Below are 17,760 nucleotides of genomic sequence, written 5' to 3'. Positions count from 1 at the left end.
AAAAGAAAAAAAAAAAAACCTTCTGTCCTAATTGGTCCTCTGTTCTTTACCTGTTGACATATTTTATAGGGCCATTTGTTTTTGCTTATTACATTTGAAAAACTGCAAAATGTTTACAATAGTAGGAATGGATCTCTGGGGTGTAAATGTTTTCATCCTTTGATGAAATCAGTGTATCTAATCAGAACGAGACAGGAGATTTGAATATGTCATTACCTCTTGTGATGGATGGCTTTTTTGTTTGTTTGTTGTTTTTTGAGACAGAGGTTTGCTCTTGTTGCCCAGGCTGGAGTGCAGTGGCTCGATCTCAGCTCACAGCAACCTCTGCCTCCCAGGTTCAAGCAATTCTCCTGCCTCAGCCTCCTGAGCAGCTGGGATTGGATCACCATGCCCAGCTAATTTTGTATTTTTAGTAGAGACGGGCTTTCTCCATGTTGGTCAGGCTGATCTCGTCTCCATGTTGGTCAGGCTGGTCTCGAACTCCCGACCTCAGGTGACCCACCCACCTCGGCCTCCCAAAGTGCTGGGATTACAGGCGTGAGCCACCGCGCCCGGCCTGTGATGGATATTAATAGGAGAGGTGAACTGTTCCCTGGTTTCTCCCTCCTCAAATCAATGCTCAACCTTGCCTTTTCTCCCACTTTCTCTAGGCAAATGAGAAACAAATAAGAAAGACCTTGGAAAACCCAGAAAAATAGGCTCCCCTATTTTCAGACTCCTTTTGCTGTGAAGTCCCTCTTTCATCAACATATGCTTATTTCAATATATGAAACACAGGTATCCTCCCACCCCTCAAAAAAAACCAAAGCTAGTTTGGTGGAATAGAATGAGCCTCTCATCTTGGCCTCTTCTTTTGGTTCCAGTCCCTACATGAAGCCCAGTATAAAAACTACTTTTCTTGAGGAACTTTCTTCTGTTAATTAGATCGTAGGGAACTCAGTGGTAAGAAATATGGGACTAAGCATGGTGGAGCTATTATTGTTAACTGTCTTAGTGAAAGCTACATGGATTATCTCATTTAACTCACAGCAACTCTTATAGCTACAGTTATTAACCATCATTTTGCATTCTGGAGGGAGGCTCAGAGACACTAAGTAATTTGGCTAAAGTCACACAGCTGAAAAAGCAAGAGCCTGGGATTGATCCCTGCAGAGGTAAATTAGTTTCATAGGCAAGAAAGCAGTAGTTCCATAGGCACAGGTGACTACCTCCTCCCGCCGTTATCTCCAGCTGTCCACACCTGTTAGCTCCTAAATGTGGGTCAGTGTTCACAGAGTGGAAGGATTGGAGATGGTCTGGCCAACCCTATCACATCACTATTGGAACAACAAGTGAGTTGTGTGTCCTCTTGACAGTGGTTGATGCATTGCTTCTGCCAGCTGTCTGAGTTAGCTTCTGGCTTTTGCCCAGGAGCATGTATGAGTACAGGGTGGAAAAGCAGATGCTATTTTTCTGCCTTGCTTCAGAGCAGAGCTGGGTCTAAGGCCCTTGCTCACTCTCTATCCCTGTCTTCTTCCCAGACATAGCCAGGCTGTCTGTTTCCTTTCAGTCACGCGGAGAAACATTTGCAGGACACACCCAGCACTTTAAGCTAGATGGGGAAGCTCCACAGTAGAATGGTCCAGGAACCTATTTGGAACATCTGGAATTCAAGGACAACATTTCTCATGGCCTAATTACTATTTCTTTTCTCTGGAAGTGCTGGACAATGAGATTTTAAGGGTAAAATGAGATTTTATTTTTTAAGAGAAGAGTTCCTTGGACTAGTAGAGCAAAGGAGCCCTCTTGTTCTTGGATGCGGAATAAGGAAGCGAACCCTGGAGGGAGTATCAGTACACTGTGGTTCAGGCCTGCCTTTGCCTTTAATTTACTTGTCACTTTGGGCAAACCCTTATTATCCTTCTCAGATTCTGTATCAGTAAAATAAGGGCATTGAACCAGATGATCCTTGAGGTCCCTGCCAGTGCAAATGACCCTGTGAGCCAGCCCCTCCTCACTTTGTTCCAAATTCACAGAGAGGAGTTCTAAGCCCCTCCTGTGAGGGAATAGAGAGTAGGGAGAAAGTGGATGAGAGCAGCCATTGTTGGCTGAAACTCAGAGGGACCAGCCAACATCTGTATTGTATATAAGGGGCTTTGGTTGCTTTTTACACTTAAAGTCCCAGCCTTTTTCTCATTCAGGGAGTAGACTTAATTAATAGATTTTGTGCAGATGAGAGATGGCATAATAATGACTGATAGATCTTCTGCCTGGCAGAGCGTTAGTATTAATTCAGATGAGCATTATTAAAGTGATATCATGATTCATTTGCTGTCACATACAGTCTTTCTTTAGGATAAGGCTACTATTGATAAGGGCATGAAGGCGGTAAGTGCCCAAAATCTAGACTGGCCAAACAAACAAGAAAACAAATCAAAAACAACTCGGCGTCTGTATCTGCTCACCAAGCTCTTTTTTCAGCTGTTCTTGCTAATATTTTAAATATGATGACTGCCATCCAATGGAAATAATCTACCCTCAAAGGCCCAATCATGCCATGTACATGCCATGAGAATAGGGATGGTTTTTGTTTTGTTACCACTGAATCTCCAGCACTTAATCTTTGGTTGTCACATATTAGGCCCTCTGTATTTGCTGAATGAGTGGGTGTATTTAACACTTACCTGCAGGAATGATTTCAGGAGAGAAGATCACCTGAAAGTATACCAATTTGTTCTTGTATATAATCTTCCGTTTGACAATTTTCTAGAATATTAACTTCTAAATAAGGCCACACTCTAAGGCACAGGATCACTGGGCCAAGAGAAACATGACAGCTCTTTAGCAGAACAAGCAAGTCATTGTAATCCAGGGCCTGACCTGGGCACATGTGCCAGAAAGTCCATCCATCACTTCAACTTCTTTCTTGTCTGGCCTCCAATCCTCTCTTTCTTCCAGATTCTGCATCTGGGCTCATTCTGAGCTTGTTTCAGGAGCCTACCTGGATGCTTGTTGCCTGCAACAAAGACATCATTTCTCTTACTGCAAATGATTTAAAAGAATTAATACAGACCTTTATGTCCTCTTTCATATAGAGGAAACTGTCACCATGACTCTTTGAACCAGGATACAATATAGATCTTAATTGAGGTCTCTTTCTGCCTTTGCACATAAACTATAAAGTCATTAGAGTTATTAGCAGCAACTAGATAGATCAATCTGCATTTGTAAAGCAAACTTGGTATTTTGGAAGCACTGGTTAAGGAGCAGCTCATAGTTCTTTTTGTTTCCCTATTAGGGCTGGACATTTACATGGAATGGTTTTGTTTCTGTGTGTTCTTTCAAAAGATTTTTAGTCTCTTACCCCACTGCACCTGTCAGCTTTCTCTGAGCTACGTTTGGAGCTATTCTTATTACTAGTTTTTATTCTAAATGTAATTCTTTAGTTTGAGGGGTGGGGCCAGTTAACACAGATTTTACTAAGCTTATCTCTGGGTACAAATCAGAGAGTTCATGATTTCAATAGGTTTATGTGTAATGGTAATCAATAAAGCCTTTTAAAGGGAGTACAAAATGGGAGAATCAAAGTATATTCATGGAACCAAAAACCTTTGATTAGAAAGTGTTTGAAGAACACTGTGTTATAACAGTGTCATATATAATATAATCAGGCATGATAAAAGCATTTTGCTATTTTTTATTGCATAAAAGATATTTATTGATCATAAGTTCTGGGAAAAGTTAGTTTAATAATAAGAATAATTCACATTTATTGTACCCTGTGTAAAGTGCTTTTTATTCATCATCTCACTTAATTCTCGAAACAACTTAATTAGGTAGATAGATTTTTAACCAGGTCTTTCTTTCCATTTTATTGATGAGGAAATTTAGAGAGATTAAGTAATTTGCCTAATATCACACAAGGCTTAAATGATGGAACCAAAGTTCAAACTTAAGTTTATGTGACTTAGAGCCCCCATTCTTAACCCCACAGAATGGTGCTACCTTAAATTATCCCTCTCCCACCTCTGGAGTCACAAGACATTGGTTCCAACTGGAGTTCACTTACTTCAAGTCCAGGGGTAGGTCCTTCTCTGCACCTTTTTCCTGTAAGGTATGAGTGGTGTAGGTTATGGGGGACATGGAGGACAGTTGGTGCCCCTCCTCTGCAAAGGGAATGGACTCCTTAGCACTGCTTGGCATCGGGAAGCCTTCTAGCCTTCCTGTTAAGAGCAGTTTTGTTTCTGGCATGTCCAAAGCTACTCCACACTGTTGTACTTACACAAACAACTTGCCAGGGAGATTCCCACCACTTTCAGCATCTTTGCGTTGAATTAGCGAAACTACCAATTAGGGATTCTTCCTAACGTGAATTTAAATGCCACCTTCTCATTTCATACTCCACACTGCATGCCCCATTCTTTTAAATCTTAGGTAAGATTCTTTTGAGGTTTGACTTACTATGACTCTGTAAAATTCGGACTTTCAGAGTCTCCATGGAGATTACTTTTTTCTTTATCTCTCCTTAAAAAAAAAAAAGGGATACATGTGCAGAATGTGCAGGTTTGTTACATAGGCATACATGTGCCATGGTGGTTGGCTGCACCTATTGACCCATCCTCTAACTTCCCTCCATCACTCCCCAACCCCCAACAGGCCCTGGTGTGTGTTGTTCCCCTTTCTGTGTCCATGTGTTCTCAATGTTCAAGTCTCACTTATAAGTGAGAACATGTGATACTTGGTTTTCTGTTGCTGTGTTAGTTTGCTGAGAATGATGCCTTCTAGCTTCATCCATGTCCCTGCAAAGGACATGATCTCATTCCTTTTTATGGCTGCATGGTATTCCATGGTGTATATGTACCACATTTTCTTTATCCGGTCTATCATTGGTGGCTGTTTGGGTTGGTTCTATGTCTTTGCTATTGTAAATAGTGCTGCAATAAACATACATGTGCATGTGTCTTTATAGTAGGATGATTTATATTTCTTTGGGTATTTACCCAGTAATGGGATTGTTGGGTCAAGATTTTTTTTTTAAGTCTAATGCCCCATCTTATGGATAATAAAACCAAGACCAAGTGGCACCCACCTAATTTGCATTTTTGCTACTATCTGTTTTACTGTGGGGCACAAGGATTTTAAAATTAACTAAGGCTTTTTTTTTCATTACAAAATAAGTATGTTGGTTGTAGAAAATTTACCAAAAGCACAAACAGTAAGGACAATAAAAATAAGCTACAATGAAATTACTCAGAGAGAACCACTGTAAACTTTCAGTATACCCATCTAGATTTTTTTCTTTTGACTATATGTGCCATTTATTAAAATGATTCCACATATTGTTTATGCTGTTTTGTGCCTTACTTTTCATTGCACAATATATTACATCTTTCCATGTTTTAAATATCCTTCCATAACTTAATTTTTAATAGCTATAGATTATTACATTCCTTGGAAAATCTAGTTAAATGAATCTCATTTTGTTTGCATTGTTTTGATATTTTCCACGATCTTTGCATTAACAACAAAAATGAAATGACAGATTTATTGTCAGTTGTTTTTTAGTTGAAGCCAAACTAAAAGCTACGCCAGGATGAGAGGTTGAGTAACCTGCCTGAAGTCACTCAGCTCATGAGTATCAGACTACAGATTGAAATCCCAGTGTCTTTACTCTTAGCCTTATATTCTTGTCACCACTCATTCCTTCATTAGTTATGCCATTTTACATGGAAAACTCTGCTTTCTCTCATTTCCTCCAGCTCTTGAATGAGCACATTTGTTTTCTCACCGCCACCTTTGCCTTCCTCCCTGTCTTGCTGAGGTTGTTGACATTTGTAGAGGTACACTGTGTCTTGGGACCTGAAGCTACACAGCTGGAGAGGAAACATGGCCAGTTCTTCCCCACTCCTTACTGGCTCAACCTATCAGCTTGGAAGCTGGTTTTAATTTTACATTTTCTGTGTGTATGTGTGTTTGTTTTTAAAACTTTTTTCCACTTAATTCTTTCAAGGAGACCTTTATTTGAAATCATGCACTTTTTCCCTCAAAGTGAATTGGTGCCTCAAATCTTGATGAGATTACTTTGTTTGGGGATATTGCTAAATTCATAGTGGGGTTTTTGGTTTATCCAATTAAATTGGTTTAAATTATGGCCTTATAGAGAGAAAGGGCCTTCGACAACTTAGAATGTTTTAAGGCAGTTGAATATAATCTTCTGCTTCTAGGGACTTCATCCTGGGTTTATTCCACAAAGAAGGTATGTTTTGTTTGTTTCCTTTTCATTTCACTTACTTCATTGCATGCTCTATCTCAGAACGCTTTTTTGCTATGAGAAATCATGGGAAAAACTTAGCTTTGCTTGGCTAGGGGCAGGAAGAGAAAAGGAACCAATTATTCCAAGCTCTTCATTTGAATGATTGAGAAAATGTGGATCAAAAAGGGAAAATAGTTTACCAAGGTCATATAGTAAAATAGGTTTTAAAATTATGAGGCATAGGACTCATTTTTCCTTGCTCTAGTTTAGTGCTTTTCTCATAACGTTTGTTGAGGAAGGCAGAGAGTGAGGGGGAGAGTGAATTATGTCCCCTACCCAGTAATTGAAGTCTTAACCCTCAGTACCTTAGAACGTGACTGTATTGGAGGCAGGGTCTTCGGAGAGGTAATTAAGTTAAACGAGGTCATTAGGATGGGCCCTAATCCACTCTGACTGGGGAGTTTTATAAGAAGAACAGATTAGGACACAGACACAGACACACACAGAGGGAAGACTATGTGAGGACACAAGGATTAGGGGAGTTTGATCTGCATACTAAGGAGAGAGGACTCAGAAGAAACCAAGCCTGCTGACACCCTGGTCTCAGACTTCTAGCATTCATAACTTTGGGAAAATAGTTTCTGTTGTTAAAACCATCAGCCTATAGTACTTTGTTATGGCAGCCCCAGCAGAGTCATAAAGGGAGAAAGTGAAGAACGAAGAATGAAAAAATTTAAAACTTAAAACTTGAGAAGTTCTCAGAGAGCAGAAAAGGGAGCCTCAAATAAAATTTATAAGAAATTATGGCAGGCCAGAGCCCATGCTAACTGATTTTCAATCATAATTGTATATATGGCATTTCATTCAATTATATTACCATGCCCATGTCATAGTTATTATTAACCCACTTTACAAATGAGGAAATTGAAGCTCAGAAAGTTAATTTGTCTCAAGTTCCATCATTATGAACTAACTGGCAGAACTAAGTCCAAATTCACCTTCTTGTCAGCCTTGAAAACCCTCACTTACTGTACTGTTCTATCTCCTGTTAAGAAGGTTAATGTAAGCTGCTTAGGAAACATTACTTATCAAGTTATTTAATGTTAGGAGAAATAAAAAAAAACGTACTCCAAAGTCTCAGTGACCTGGAATCCACTTAATTGATTAGACAGGAAATATTTGGCCCTTGATTTTAGGATAAAAACAGATATTGGGGAAATGTAAAAAGATAGTGTAATTAGATTTCAGTACAGTCTTCCCCGTGGCTTACACTTTGGCATGTCTAAATGAACAGCTACATATAATGAAGAATTAAAGTTCATAGTGATGTGCCGTGGGCCATGAAGAAATCTGATCCATCAGACAGAATCAACAACTGTCACTAGGTTGCATTTGCTTAAAGAAGGAAACCAGATCCATAAATCTATAACAGGAGCAGACTTGGAAGCTGTCTATGTCGGAGTTTTACAAAGACATATTTTCAGTGATTAGATAGGTAAATAGGCAATCAATCCAAAAAAATAATCAAAATAACCTGACCTGCTGGTAAACCCAGATGTTATGATATGGGAACTATGAAGTGCTTTAAATATTGAATGTAGATGGCTCTGTTGAAGCTGCCTCCTCCCTGTTTTAAAGTTGTGAAGTCTATCAATCCTGAAATATATAGGTTAAATTTACTTGAATATTTAGTAAGAAGACACAGTCAAGGTAAGAGGTGGATAGGCATTGTTTTCAACAGATACTGGGATCAAGTCCCAGCTAACTGTATATTAGCTGTGCATATTTGTTGGTTCTACATTTAGAGTAGAATATTAAGCCAACCACTTCTCACCATTTTTCATCACTGTCATTGCCCTCATTCAAGCCTCTGTCATCTTACTCCAAGAACTCTCTAACTTTTCTCTGTGGTTCCACTTTGCCTACCCCGAAATTCATTCTCTATTCGTGATAACCAGGTGGTCCTTTAAAAACGTAAATCAAACCAAGTCACTCCCCTGCTCAAATATCTCCCATTACACTTCAACTAAAACCCAAACCATGACTCTTGAGGTCCCATGTGGGGTGGCAATGCCTACTTCTCTGGTCTCCAGTCCTGCCACTGACTGTCAGTGACTCAGCATCAATCATCCTCCCATTATGACACATTCATGTCCACCTCAAAGCTTCTGTACTTGCTGTTTTTTTTTTTTCTCCCTGGGACTCAGATTATTCACGTCTGTTCAGGAGACAGCTCCTTAGACATGCCTTCTTTGAAAATGTTATCAAATGTCCCGGACTCTCTTCCCAGCCTCCACCATCCCCTTATCCTTTTTCTAAATTTCACTTATCACTGTTGAAATTATTCTACTTATTTAGTAACTTACTTATTCTTTGCACTTTCAGCCCCTGCAGTGCCTTATTTTATTTTGTTCACTATTGTATCACTAGTACTGTGAACAGGAGGCGTTTACAAATATTAGATGAAGGAATGAATGAATTAATTTAGACAAATGTTTCTCTCCGTGGGTTAAGTGGTTTGGAGAGAACAGGTGTCAAGGAAACAGGGTTATCAAAAGGCTGTTAGTCTGTCTGCTCCACGATCCTAGGGACTCTGTGTCATATGTCACTGTGTCACTGAAACCTAGCTCAGTCTACCCGTGAATAAATGGAATGATAAATGAAAGATGAAGACTTAGGGCAACAGGGGAAGAGTGATAACACACAGGTGAAAACTGGCTGTGTCTGAGATGACTGGCAAAGATGATAACTTGTTTGCTATTTTTTGGACAAAATTTAATACATGTTACAACATACGTCTTGCTTTGATAGACATAAAACATGTAACTGTATACTTTAGTCTGAAACATTTCTGAGCAGAGACACATCATAAAAGAGTAGACTATTCCAAAAGAAGATTATTTGCCTCTTGTTAGACTCATAGAATGTTAAAGAGTGATCATTGGGAAGAGAAGTGGGCAACTTTATGCCTTTGCAGGTAAGGGATGAAGTCTTGGAGGTTTTAAGCACAGAGAATGTATTCCCATAATGTTAACATGGTCTTTGCCAATAGTAAGCAGACTCGAATACATTCCAGGAGGTGCCTATTATGAGTAAAGCCTTAGATCTTTATTGAAGGCGAGGAAACCTTTTTTTTTTTTTTTTTTTTTTTTTGAGGCGGAGTCTCACTCTGTCGCCCGGACTGGAGTGCAGTGGCCGGATCTCAGCTCACTGCAAGCTCCGCCTCCCGGGTTTACGCCATTCTCCTGCCTCAGCCTCCCGAGGAGCTGGGACTACAGGCGCCCGCCACCTCGCCCGGCTAGTTTTTGTATTTTTTTAGTAGAGACGGGGTTTCACCATGTTAGCCAGGATGGTCTCGATCTCCTGACCTCGTGATCCGCCCGTCTCAGCCTCCCAAAGTGCTGGGATTACAGGCTTGAGCCACCGCGCCCGGCCAGAGGAAACCTTTTGTTCTAGGATTAACTACTCAGTTGTCTCTGATTTTTGAGTTCTGATAATTTTTAAGTGGTGTCTCATTTGTATTTAGTTCAAGTGTTTGTTTCATTCAAGGTCTGCCTGACCTCTTGAAGGCCTTGTTCTCAGAGCATCTGCAGTTTTATCTATCAGAACAACTTGAAGAAGTTCAGGGCCAAAGAATAAAAAATAGCCTCTACTTTAATAACCACCTCTCTATCCAATGAAAGCAGAACTGCGGTGTATAGGTTTTTAGACAGACAGATGGAAGCCTATAACCAGGAAAATCAGTCATGACCATTGTCTGCTTTGTCAAGAAGGAACCAGAAAAAAAGGGCGAACTCTTCCCTTTCTTTCCTTACCTATATTCTTTTATAGGAAGTGTGTTTGGGTTGTTGTAGAGAGGTAGTTAAGATATATGGTATGAATCAAACCAAACTAAAAAGAAATGAAAAGTCAAGTTACTTTTCAGGGATAAAGGAGAGGGGAGGTAGGCACCAGGTAGAAGGCTTTGACCTGAGAAGATTTAGGGAGATTCTAGCTTCTAAAGGAACTCACATTTATTGAGTACCTACTACGCACCAAAATCTGGGCTTAATGCTCACAGCATTCCTTTGAAAAGATATTATTTTCTCGTTTTACAGTCAGGACTCCAAAGCCCTTCCCTTTCCCACCATTCCTTCAGGCTAACTGGCACTGATTGATCGCTTGGGTTCTTGGGCTGCTTTAATGATGAGGACTCTCTTTGCACTCCTGTGTGACAGACCTAATCTTTGAGGTCTGGACTGCAAGGCAGAGCAAACTGGAAGACATCTGTGGTCTTTGAGACAATTTCTTCCTTCCACACTCTCCACGGGGCCCTTTTCATGGCCGCCTGGTGTGACTGGAGCACCGCAGCAAAGTGTTCTGTTAGTCTTGCCCACCACGGACAGTTTTAGGAAGTTGCATAAGCCAGTGGTTGTGTGCTTATGACCACAATCCCCAAGAAGCTCCCATCAGCTTTCAAAGTACAATGTCAGACTTGAAGAAGAATCCCTGTGGCCTCCACAAATAGATGGGGAGCTATTGCCTGTCATTTGAAGGTGCTTCTCACACATTCCAAGGCCTGAGCCCGCGTTCCTCCTCTGGGAATTGCATTTTGGCAGGCTTTCAGCTTTAGTGAAAAGGTTTCTTGTTTCTGAGAAGCAATAGGGTGGGAATTCACTGGACGTCTCTGTCATTGTAAAGGCCCTGTCAAAGCCAGCTGTCAGTCAGAAAAGATGAAAGGAGAGAGCTGCTTCTTAAGAGGGAGCTGGGTACCATTAACAGCACAGCCGCTTGGAAAGGCGAAGGGGATCAGAGAACTTTGACCAGAATCCGTGGCTCCCGACTCCCATTCTAGGGATCTTTCCACCCTTCTTTTCTGCCTTTCAGTTGGCATAGCCATTTTCAGTGTGGCATTAGCTCAAGCCCGTCCAATAATACGTGACTATTCTCTTAAATCCCAGGCCACCATTTCAGTGACCTGCTACATGGCTTTATGGTTGACCAGTACCTCAAAATTATTCTTAGTCTTACACTTCTATTTTGTTAGTCCTTTTTCTGTTTCCTGTGTCTATTAATGGGCCCTCCCTAGACATGCTGCTTTGAAATTCAGTCTGGTTTGGCACATCTGCATCTGCGTCACTTTCCCTTCCTCTTAAGTTACTTAGTTGATTGACACTTTCTTCTGCAGTGTGCCATTGCATTTTCTAATCCATATTCTTCCTGTCACACTGGACCACAGCAATTACCACATTCTTTTACCTTTTTATAATTTTCTTTATTAAGTTCATTTTAAAAGTTACAAAGTACATTACACATACGCAACTAGAGAAATAATGTAAATAAATAGAGGAGAGAGAAGAAAAAGTTTAAAAGGATCCCTACAACCTCTCTCTGCATCCTTTCTTTCTACAATATCCAATGTTAATAATGTGATGTGCATCCTTCCAGAACTTTCTTCCAGATCAGCTCACACAAAAATATAATAAACATTTACATACAGCATTTTTTATTTGCTTTGACAAGAACTGGATCATATTTTGCGTATTGCTCTACAACTTACTTATTTTAGATATTTCTTCAGTTCATGATGTAGATTTAGAGATGGCCATAATAATCGTAATCCGTATTTGTGGTGATATCACAGTTTATTAAATCATATCCCATTGTTGGCTATTCAGGGCCTGGTTTGGGTATTTCCTGCTTGCATCCCCAGATACCCTCTCCACCTTTGTCTACCCTGCTCCATACTCCATGTGTGGTGTACATTAGGTGGTTTCTTTGCCCTTGGGCTTCTGGTTGCATTTAGCTCTTAGGGCACCAATAACAGATTAGAGGAAGAGTGAATACTGAAGTCAGGGTATTTTCCCCTGATTCCTTCCTGTCACTAGGTCATTGTGGGGCAGCTGCATGTCTCTGCTGAAGGTTACAGCTCCTGCCAGGCAGCCCCCTCCATACAGCTACAGTCTCCACTTCCAATAACTACTCCCTCCCCTTTCCCTCTTCTGGCCCTGGAAATGGCTCCCTGCGGCTGGTAGGCCCTGGATGCTGCATATCCATTTATTTGCCCTAAACACTGCCTACACTTTGTTAAGTAATTTCTTTGTCAAACTCTCCTTAATAACTTCTTAATAATTTTATCTGTTTCCTGCTGGCACCCTTTGTTGTTGTTGTTTTTTCTTTTCCCCCTGCCACTTGCTGTTTGTAAGTTTTTCCTTCCTTTATCTCCAGCATGGGCCTCTGTCAGCTTGATTTTTTGACCCTAAGATTGACTATTTTACTTAGTTTTTTGAAGATCCTTCTAGGGCTCCTACATAGTAAAGGTGAAACTTCCTAGTTGGCAGCCTTTTGCATCCCTTATTCCAGTATCTTAAGCATTGGAGGAAGGAGGGTGCCTAACTTCACAATTTCTTATGGAAATGCATTTCTTGCATCAGTACCATTGGTTCTCCCAGTGATTGTGTGATGTTGGACCGTGAGCTAACCTCCCTAAGCTTCCACGTTTTCATCAGTGCAATGGGGATGATAGCCGCATATAATTCATAGCACTCGAAGATTAATTAATTGAACAAGTTGTACTTAAAGCTTCTACCTGTTTTCAGCAAATAAGAAGTTTTCAGTAAATGGGAGTTATGGATTATTGTAACACACTGTGATCATAATTGCCATTGGCCATACCCACGTGTACAAATCAGCTATTTACCCTAGATTCACTCAGGCAAGGCCTCTGTGGATCCTTTAATCTCTGCCAGACAAAAGATTTTTCTGCCTGCCTCTCCCCCACCGTCTCTTCCTTCCCTGCACCTTTCTTAATTAATAGACTTTGTTTTTTAGAGAAATTTTAGGTTTACAGAAAAATTGTGTACAAAGTACAGAGAACGTCCATAGACTCTTTCTCACTCCCTCCTCACCCCCAAGTTTCCTCTCTTATTAACACCTTACATTGGTGTGGTATGCTTGTTACAATAGATGAACCAGTATTGATACATTGAAGAAAGTCCAGTTTACATGAGAACTCGCTCATTGTTGAGTAGTGCTATGGATCTTAACAAATGCAAAATGTCATGTGTCCATCATTGCAGTATCATCTAGGACAGTTTCACTGCCCTGAGCCACTTCAGTGCTCCACTTACTCACCAGTTCATCCCTTCCCTGTTGCCCTACCCCCCACCCCAACTGGTAACCACTGATCATTTTACTGGCTTTCTATAGTTTTACCCTTTGTCTTTTTAGGTCACATTACTGTTTGCGATCCTGGCTTACTTTTCTTACTGTTTTATCTTTACTTCTCTCTTCACCTTCTCTATTCAACTTCATGGCTAGTAGTTACACAAGCAAATGTTTCAGGAATGAATTATTAAACTCGTTTACCCTTAGAATAAAGACTTAGGTTGAATTTTAGGCACTTCTTCCTGATGGAATAGGCATTTGACTTTTGCACAGGCCCAGGGGCTCACAGGACAAGAGATCCTGTTTGATTGAAGCTGGATGTCACTTCTGTAGTCTGCATATGTAAGAGAGCTTCCGCCCATGGCACATGTATTTGAGGCCTAAAAAGGAACAATGCAAAGCAAAACAAACAAGTAATAAAACGCAAAACTATCATATAAATCCAGACCAAAGAGGGGCATGAATTAGCTCTCTAAAACACTGACTTGGCTTTAATCCATACTGGACTTTATACTCTGGTCCTGAGCAACAGATTTCTCAAGCAGTCTATATAAAATAGTAATAGCTGCCTTATATTTGTACTGCAATTTAGATTTGATTTTAACAGTACCTCGATATTATAAGAGCAGTAAAATAGAAGTTGTAGCACGGTAGTAGGAACAGTAGTAATATGTGTAATGCCTACCACTTAGGAGTCTTTTTTTTTTTTTTTGAGACGGAGTTTTGCTCTGTCACCAGGCTGGAGTGCAGTGGTGCAATCTCGGCTCACTGCAACCTCTGACTCCCTGGTTCAAGCGATTCTCCTGCCTCAGACTCCTGAGTAGCTGGGATTACAGGGACACCACCACGCCCAGTTAATTTTTGTATTTTTAGAGGAGACAGAGTTTCACCACACTGACCAGGATGGTATCGATCTCCTGACCTCGTGATCTGCCGGCCTCGGCCACCCAAAGTGCTGGGATTACAGGTGTGAGTCACTGCGCCCGGCCGGAAGTCTTTTTTGAGTACCCAACCCTGCATCATGTCTTTAACTTTCACAGTAGCCCTGTGAGGTAGGCATTATTATCTATACTTTACAGATATATAAATGGGCCTTTTTAGAAAGATTTACCTTCACTCAGCTGAAGAAGCTGAGGCACAAAGAAGGATCAAGTTAGTTGCCTAAAATCACAGAATAACTTAATGGCAGAGATGCTAATGCAGCCGTGGCTTCTGGACTCCCTCAGTTGCTACCTACAGTTCTGGGTGGCTTCAAAAACTGCTATTAGTGCTGGTTGTCTTCCCAGGCAGGAACCTTTCTATTTTTTCCAACCAAAAGCCCAGTTAAAGATTTGTCACATGTCTTCACTTACCCAGATCTGGTATCTTATTTTCTGAGAAGGCATCTTTTTTCCTACACCTGACCTTACTCTACCCTGCGTCTTTCCCCATCCCCGCAAGCTTTGGACCCAGAGCATGGTCCCCAGTAATCTCATCCTTCTGCTGTACTGCCTGATGTGGGTGGTCCCCGTCACTCTACTTTGGGTCTTGCTCTTGCTTCTGAGAGGCCCATGTGGACACATATGGGCCTATACTTCAATAGCAGAGATGGTTCCAGCTGTTTCATGAGATCGTTTTGGGGGGTTCTGGAAGAAGGCATTCAATAACATGGAATCACGTAATGACACATTTTGTCCCCTTTCTAGTTCTTTTTCAAATCTTGTGAGTAGATCAAGGAAAAAGTCTCTGTTTACTACTAGTTTCTCATTAACATCTCCCTGATCCATGATAGTCTTCCTTTTTAACAAAATAACAGGTCCAAGATCATCCTTTAGAACCCTCTCGAAGGCAGCAGAATGTAGACAAAATTTAGTGATGTTTTTATTGTATTCATTCCTAGGTTCACTGTTTATTTTTGGCAAGTAATACTAGCTTAGAATTTATGAGACTAAGATAGTGTTTTCTTTTAAAATACATTTATATAAGGATAATATTAAGCAAATAACAGCACAGTTTATAGCGGGCTGTGTCAGATATCATGCAGGTAGTGCACAGATGACTGAGGTCTGAGCTACACAGACCCAGCTGACCTTTCTCGTTGAGAATGGAAATGCTCTAGGGCTCCTCTTGTCCAATGCTGTCCCTACCCTCCCCATTCTCTTGCTCCTGGCTTGTTATCTATTTGCACTTATCTGTGTCTGGAACGCTGTTGAAGATTAAGAGACTATTATCGGGGGGCTAGGATTAGGGTGCCCCTCACAGTCCATTCCCCCATCCGCTCTGACCCAGGGCAGGCCACATCACTTGTCAGGCCCTTTGATAACGACATCTTTAAAATGGATAATGTGAAGTTCTGGGGAGGGAAGAATGCACATAGCTGGCTTTGATTCTCCAGTTCAGACAACAGAGCAGCCTCCCTGCCCAGGTTAATGCTGCCCTGGGCTACTGCTGACTCCACATTGCTGTTTTTCCTACCTTGTATCTGTCCCTCTAGGGCTAAACCAAAGACAATAAAGAAAGTGAAGACAGTGCTTTCGATGTGTTATGTATTCTGCTTTGTGGGTTGCATTTTGAAGGGAGTGCATTTTGAAGGGAGTGCCCCACTGAAGTACACCTCAGTGGTCATTAAGTACATTTAGATGATGAGGAAAAGAAGGAGTGTTTGAGACTCTCATCTGTAGCAGTTCAGAGGTTTGGAATAGCCAACCCTGGTAAACTATGCCCAGTTTCAATAGACTCAGAGCCAAGAAACTGCATGGCTCCTCAAGATGTCTATCTTCTCCCAGGCCTTTCTCTTTGTCTCAATGGCATGCTTGTCATCGAGGGTCCTAGAAACACACCCATATACTGGAGGGAGCGTGGGTGGGAGGCAGCTCTAAGACCTTACTGCCCACTCTACAGTCCTGCTGGAAGAGAGTAGATTGTTATCTCCTCACAAGGGCTTATTCCAGAGGAAAAATGACCTGGAGGGGCCATGGGAACTTGCCCTGTGGGGTTGGGTTTAAAAGGGGAAGTCTTGGCTGACCTTGGCTGCTGGTGGCAGGAGCTGAGAACAGTTGCTGAGGCTTGGCTGGGGACTGGCGTCTCTGGAATTCCCTTTATGGCAAGGTCTGTTATATTTTGATTAACAAAGTGTTAGTTCAGTCCTTCTTGAGTATTTGTGAGAGAGGAGTTTTACAATTGCTGGTTATCATTGTAAGAAATAATGATGATGGTAGCTCACATGTATTGAGCATTTATAGTATGCCAAGCAGAGTTCAACCCTTTATATATAGTATACTCCATAATCCTTGTCTGCACCCTCAGAAAAAGGTATCATTGTCCCCATTGTTCACTGATGAGGTAACTGAAGCCCACCCAGAGAGGTGAAGTCATTTATCCAAACACGGGTAGTGTTGGTGCTAGAAGTCAAGTTCATGTCTGTATGTCTCACCCAAGGCAACCTGTTTAATAGCAGAGAAAGGATAAGAACTCGAGTCTCCTGAGAGCCTATTTAGTACCTTTTCCTAAATATAACCTTAAGTCAACAGGACTATCTTAGAATGTCTGGTTTTTTCTCTCTTCTTGAAGTGATGCTGCTTTGGGGAAGAAAAACAAGATTTCATCCATGCACTCTATCCGTCCTGATGTTTTCTTAAGAGTGAAAGTGTTTTAGGAAATCAAATCTAATTGCCCAAATGGGAATTTATTTTAAATAACCACCTGCACCTTCATCTGGATTTTAAAAGGATCTTGAATCCACACTGAGAAGGCCAGAGTCTGCATTTTGTTAATGCAGGTAACAAAATATTTGATTTTGGGAGTCTCATTCTTCATTTTAAATCCTCTTTATAGGATTATAGTTTTTACTCTGAGCTGCTGGAATGTCTGCAGAGTGTGGAACAGATGTGTCTTAAGCGCTGTTCTCAGGCTGATTTTATTGACTGGGAAGAAGTCCATGGAGGGCTTTGGTTTCTCCAGGAGGCGTGTTCTCATTACCTCAGATAGACAAAGGTGGTAATTTATGTTCTCTAAGTTGAAGACTAGGGCAGGAAAACTAAAGTGGAGCCCAACATCTCTAGTAGGCTTTTACCTGAAGATTCTGTCTTTTCATTGCCTATTTTACTTTGCATCTGTCATTCTTAATAACATTCCTTATAGCATTTATTATATCTTCCATTTCTCTCTCCCCACCCTTTCCTCTCTTTCTTCTCTTCTTCCCCCTCATTTCCTTCCTTTCTTTTTTCTTTTTCCTTTTTTTTTTTTTTTTTTGTTTGAGACTGAGTCTCTGTCACCCAGGCTGGAGGGCAATGCGGCAATCTCGGCTCACTGCAATCTCTGCCTCCCAGGTTCAAGTGATTCTCCTGCCTCAGCCTCCCAAGTAGCTGGGATTACAGACGCCTGCCATGATGCCTGGCTAATTT

At 41.1% G+C, this 17,760-nt stretch overlaps 1 protein-coding gene and 1 long non-coding RNA gene across 4 annotated transcripts in view; one reads left to right on the top strand and one right to left on the bottom strand.

Moving 5' to 3' along the window:
- The window catches only part of LOC108529884 (uncharacterized), a 12,206-nt gene extending 3,866 nt beyond the window's left edge, over window positions 1-8,340 (bottom strand). Inside the window, exons 1-2 of one of the 3 annotated variants that reach the window (XR_001885709.1) lie at window positions 8,311-8,340; window positions 2,664-2,995 (exon numbers count right to left, since the gene is read on the bottom strand). This is a non-coding gene — a long non-coding RNA (uncharacterized LOC108529884). Of the gene's footprint in view, window positions 1-2,663; window positions 2,996-8,066 lie in introns of all 3 variants that reach the window. The other 2 variants (XR_001885701.1, XR_001885707.1) reach the window with 2 other exon arrangements.
- The window catches only part of DPYSL3 (dihydropyrimidinase like 3), a 123,309-nt gene that overhangs the window by 63,746 nt on the left and 41,803 nt on the right, over window positions 1-17,760 (top strand).

The sequence above is a fragment of the Rhinopithecus bieti genome, unplaced genomic scaffold (assembly GCF_001698545.2).
Source record: "Rhinopithecus bieti isolate Rb0 unplaced genomic scaffold, ASM169854v2 scaffold_757, whole genome shotgun sequence".
NCBI lineage: Eukaryota > Metazoa > Chordata > Mammalia > Primates > Cercopithecidae > Rhinopithecus > Rhinopithecus bieti.
Note: the sequence above shows the minus strand (reverse complement) of the source record. Positions and strands in the feature narration are given on the sequence as shown.